The sequence below is a fragment of the Lampris incognitus genome, chromosome 2 (genome assembly GCF_029633865.1).
Source record: "Lampris incognitus isolate fLamInc1 chromosome 2, fLamInc1.hap2, whole genome shotgun sequence".
In the NCBI taxonomy this organism is placed as follows: Eukaryota; Metazoa; Chordata; class Actinopteri; order Lampriformes; family Lampridae; genus Lampris; species Lampris incognitus.
The window spans coordinates 30,933,436-30,939,704 of NC_079212.1; positions in this window are offsets into that span (position 1 = coordinate 30,933,436).

Here is a 6,269-nt window from a genome sequence, read left to right on the forward strand (position 1 = left end):
CTTTATTTCGAAAAGTAAGGATCAGTATACGTGTTTTCTTGCCCACTTGTATCAGACCTTTGGCATTTCCCGCTCATGTGCGCCCAAACCGCGGCTACCGCCTCCTGCATCTCCCGCGCGCCACCTCATCTCTCTCTCTGCTGTCCCGCGCGCCGCCTCATCTCTCTGCAAGGCTCACACTTCCGAGTAGCAAGCAACTCTTATCCCCAACCCAGAACCCCAACCCCTCTCATTTCCAGTTCAAACACTTTTCTTCGAAAAGTCAATAATTCCCAAAAGCTGCTATCAAAACTTCTGAATTCGGTCGATTATTATTTATTTATTTATTGTATGGAGGGTCATTCTTATGGCATGACAGATTATAAAAGGACAAGTGCTGTGCCTAATTTAACTCTTGGACATTTTCCCTGGGATAACAGCAATCCTCTGGTAAGTTTTTTCCCCTTTATGTGAAAACGCGTTGTGATGCTAAACGATTTATGGTCTAGGTTTTTAGATGATGTCATGGTTTTTGTTTTTCTTCACCATTTACATCGACAGTCATTGTTCTGTAAATGTTGCCAATGAGGCTGTCAAAACCCAACATTTAAAATAAAAACAACGATTACTTAGACACATAGAAAAAGAAGTGTCTTGGCGTTAGTCGGTTGTCTCCCCTTACAAAAAGAAATCAAGGTATTTGTAGGCCTGTTGCCTTGCACATATATCAATTATAGCTCATACGTATAAAACATGTTTCCGGGAATTATCTAGCAAAACCAACTTTGCTGCTACTTAATCACGGTAACGGCATTGTTCTATAGGTCTGCGTTTTAATATGCAAATGAAAATAAAGGGCTTAAAATACATTTAGATCCTTTTTTTATCAAAGAGTACCCTACGATTGGACATGATTATTTGTTTGCTTACAAATAAATTTCTCATAATGGAGATGGTTCTGACGTTTGATTCTTCGCAGCCTGCGAACTAATCAACAAATGCTGGTTTAGAAAATACGCTGCCGTGTGATACAAAGTCTAGATATACGACAAAATTCTGCGATCTGTAAACCTAAGAATTCGCCGACGTGTCAGGAGTCCTACGGGGCATGGAGTCCAAGTAAAATAATATTAAGAAAAAATTAAAATCGTTAATTTAATCTTCTTAATGGGATTTGTTAGTAGTAGAGGAAGCGGCCCGTGGGAGGGCTGTGTGTCGGCGTTGTCATGGGCGCTGTGACTGGGGACTACAACAAAGACAGGTGAATTGAAATCATCAAAGCATCATTTCCACGACATTTCGATTCTAATCTGGGGGGGGGTTGTTTTTTTTATTATTATTATGCTTTACTGTTTTATCGTCCCTGACGGGCTATGTTCTCACGTTTCACCCTTGTTGAAGATGATGGTTCACCTGTCTTCTTAAAAACGTGTTAGTGGAGTTAGTTTGCCACACAGCATCTCGACATATAACCTAGTGGTCCCTCCCCAGGTGAACAGTGAGCAGGCTAAGTGAAAACGTTGGTTGTGTACAGGTGAATCTCCTCCCAGTTGCGGTACAGTCGAGGCGGCTCGGGGGGCGGGAGCCGCCCCGGGAATAGCGGGAACCTGATTTCTTCATGCACACCACACGACTACAGCACGAGCGGCTGCAGCGGCCCAGCGAGTGGAACGTGTTATACTCTGATTCACCTGATATTTGGATCACACAAAGACTGTACATAACTGTAGGTCACCGGCTTGTATTATTATTGTTATTAGAAATATCAGCAGCACTCCCGCATAAAGAGTAGAACAACAAACAACCCCCACCCCCGAGCTCTCATGACGCCACCTCAGATATTTACTTTGCTTCTATCTTCAATCGATTCATAGCAGACGAAAACGAAACGATCCACTCAGCGTTATTTAGAGGTAATAATGGTACGGTTGGCCATAGACGCGCTTAAACGGACAAAGCCATTTTAGGTCATAGTGTCATCGCCATTTCATAAAAAAAGATCATTTGTTTTTTAATTAGACTTGGGATTTCTTTCCACATGCTGCTTGTCCTCTAGGCCGTTATGATTTGCTGTGTGCCCCGTGCCTTTTTAAACCCATGCACCTTTGCCACAGTTTTGGTTTTGCAGCCCTACAATGGGGTTACTAAGGAGATATGACGCTGCTGTGGTGCGCAACCATGAACAAAGTGTGAATTAGCACGACAAGGTCCAAGCCTGCGCTTCATTGTGAATGCTTATGTTATTTTTATAGCCTAACAATGTGGATACTCTGAGGACACTTGGCAGATCCTTTAATCAGCTTTACGCGGTAGGCCTGTAGTCTATTTGATTTTCTGTTTGATTTGCTCAAACTGAACTTATTTGAAATGTTTTGACAAGACACGACTATAATGGTCTGACACATCAATGTAAGCCCTGTGGGTCTACATTTACGACAGGCATATTCAACCACAGAAGTCAAATTTGGTGAATTAAATTAGTAAAAATGTTGAACCCCCACCAGGATTATTTTGCATGGCAGTCGACAGATTAATTTTGTCTAAATATCTGCAATATCCTTCCTCTTACATTATCTGCTCTAGTTGCCAACTTTGGCAAAGTAACAAAAAAAAGGCAAGATGACTCAAAATCAATAATCTACTCTTGTATCCCAATCAACTTTCTGTCATAAGGGGGAGTTTTTAATCAATACGGGTTAAGAAAAATAGATTTCTCTTGCTTTAGAAAAGCAGAGTAAACAAATTAGTTGTGACGTGGGACTGACTCATGCTTGAAATCTGCAGGCATGTAAGCCATATTGTTTTAGTACTTATCTATAATTACGTTGGTACAGTAGGCTATAGAGTCTCGCTGCTGTAGGCTGTGTGTGCTGTTGTGGAAAAGAGACAGAGAGGCTGTGTGAGAGGCTGGGTGGGAGGAAGTGGGCGTTTGGTGCCACATGCCAAGTGTCCCTCTTGGGGTGTCAGGATGATGAGCTAGACATGTTCCTGCACGCCCAGGCCTCCAGACTCCTCTGTGCCAGCCCATGGGTCAAAACTGGTGTGATCACACCTGGATGGATGTGTGCCTGTGTACATGTAAATGTGTGTGTTTGAATTGCATATCCTCCATTGCGTATTGATTTTTTTAAAAGATCCTCAATTAATCGTCCCTATTCACAACCTAATCAACAGTAAAGCCAACAAGTATAGGCATACAACAGTTTCGTCGGTTAATGTCAATTGTGATGAGTATGTGTGTGTGTGTGTGTGTGTGTGTGTGTGTGTGTGTGTGTGTGTGTGTGTGTGTGTGTGTGTGTGTGTGTGTGTGTGTGTGTGTGTGTGTGTTATACAGAGTGATCTACCCTTCACCAGAGTACCCATCCACTAAGATGTCCCAGTCCACTACCATTGATGAAGGAGGCACTCTGGAGCACCTGTGGAGTTCCTTGTGAGTCTACAGCACCTTTCCAACACTACATTATGCTTTGTGTCTCCATTTGATGTACAGTGCTCATGTATTCACCAAATGTATTTGCAGTTTTATTTTAACTAATGCACATCATTTTTTTTGTTTTTTTTGGGGGGGGGTAAGAATAAGTGACACTTTGCAGCACCATTGCGGATGTTTGCAGAATGTTCTCAGAAAAACGATAATTCCCAAAAACTGAAATCTGACAATTTTTTTCCCGAAAAGTTATTAAATCATTGCTTCCCTCCATCAAATTGTCCTCCAAAATGAAAATTTTCTAGCTGCCTTCATCCTTCGGTGCGGTGAAATTCCTCGTGTGATACAAACAATTAATTGGCCTATAAACGACTTGGAAGAGCCTATCCTTGTTCCTAAGCCAAGCAAGTCAGCGTCATAACCTGTGGTGTCATCTCTACATAGGGAGCCGGACAGCACCTACTTTGAGCTCCCCCCGGGCAGCCAGCCTGGAGAGCGGCCGGTGGCCTCCACCAGCACCCCAGGGAGCCACCGCAGTGCCACAGAGGTCTGCATGGATGTCTACCACATGAGGGACATAAACGATAACGTTATGGTAGGAACAATAGGAGGCATTAAGATGATTTATTTTATTGATCTATATATTTTGTTTCATTGAGACGGTATTGCATCTAGGGAGATAGACAGAATAAGACTCATGAGACAAAGCAATGACGTGACTCAATCTTTGGCCAGTAGGGAGCAAAAACAATACATGGTCTCAGATGCTGTGGACTTTAAAACTCAATGTCAGGCACAACATCTAAATCATTCCACTCCCGTTCAGTTAAGTTACATTTGATTAATTTCAGTCACGTTTTTGCCAAAGATCTTTAACTTATTTTGGCTACTCTAAGGATGCTACTACACTCTTTTTGGTCTTTGTTAGAATCTCTGGTGTGATGAATAACCTTTCATAACAAACACATATCTCGCTCACATTCAATTCCCATTCTGTCTGCATGAGGAAGCTGGTCACCTTTTTTCCCTCCAGTGTCGAAGAGCTTCCCTCCCCATGTAGTTTCCCTCTCCTCAACAGCTTTTTCCCTCCTCCCGGTCTGTCCCCTGCTGACTGGCCTGTGGGGACTGAGGTTGGGGTCATACAAACCCTAATTAAACACCAAGCCAGGGGCCCTGCACTGCTCCAATGCAGAGCCATCTGTAGGGCAAAGTGTGTGTGTGTGTGTACATATAAATATAAATATATATATATATATAAATATATACATATATAAATATATACACATATACACATATATACATATATATACATATATACATATATATATTTATAGTGTTTTTTTTCAAAACCGTTAATGGTGTTGTGAGTGCTCAACTAATGAGGAGCGAGGGTCCGACCCAATCTTTTTTCCTGTATCCGTGTTGATATATGTGTTTAAATACACACACACACACACACACACACACACACACACACACACACACACACACACACACACACACACACACACACACACACATATATATGTGTGTGTGTGGGGGGGGTGTGTGTATTCGTGAATGTGAAAGTGGGTGTAAACAATTGAGATGTATCCAAGTTTCCAGGTGTACGCACCTGTATAAGTAAGCATGTGTGTGTGTGTGTGTGTGTGTGTGTGTGTGTGTGTCTTGTCTTCTGTGGTTGCTTGCCTTACCCATCTTTGAATTCCAAGTACTATATTTGGAAAAAAACATGACCCCCCCCCCCACACACACACACACACATATCCACAAACACACATTAAGGCACTGCCCTCTCCTTTTGATCTGGAATATCGGTAAGATCTAATCTATTGGTTGGCAAGTCTGAGCCTGCCTGGCTGGTTAATAAATAGTGTTGAAAGGGAGAATGGGCGGGGCTGAGATTTGTTGTTAGATGCAGCAGGGCTAGTTGAGGAGGCCCAGTGAGTCAGGCAAGGCAGGTGGAGGAGAACAGAGGCAAGACTTTTACCACATCCTTCCATCATGTGCTTCTATAAAGAACGGTTAGCTAGCTGTGCACTCTCTCAGTCCCAGTTTAGAGTGGTGACCCCTGACAGATGCCAGTTTTGAGTTTTCCCGACCACTCCAACTGTTAAAGTCCTGCAAGACAGCCAGTTCAAGGAGGCATCCAAGAATACCCCATTCCATTTTGCCGGAGCACTAAGATGCTGTGCATGAGTGAACCTACACGTTGTTGTGGCACAGTAAGTTGACATGATGTCTTTCTTTTTTTTGTACTTATTACCATTTACCATTGTATTTCTGGTTTAAAGTTGGTGTCAGATTGGGTAACAGTTAACATTGGAGCTAAGACAGCTTGCGTTAGTCAATGTAGACCTACAAGTCTTACCATATGTTAATGAACTTGGCCTTGGCTTTTGGTTGACTGATCCTCTGTTTGCATACAAAGGTAAACTTTCGGAAAGAGCAGCAAGTCATCATGATTTGACAGTGGAATGAGAATGAATGAGAAGGAAAATCACAACTTGAAGTAGAAGCGCTGGATTCTCAAATATAAAAAAGCAACTACTTCACGATGACATTAAATAATGTTTAACACATACAGGTGCCTCGTCCTGTATTGTGAGCGGCTATTGTGTAAAATAGGTGTGAATGGGATTCTGAACGAGACTGTTAATGATATCGGAGAGACAATAACTGAAATACTAACATTATTTGTTGCACTTTCCAATGGTAAGTACGTAGACCTTATGACCCAATGGCCACCGGTATTTTGATTATATTTTCTCTCTGACGGTGAGAATAAATTCTTATGAATATTCAACAACATGTTAACGCGTGCATTCGGCATTTACATATGAGTTTCATAAAATGTTACTTT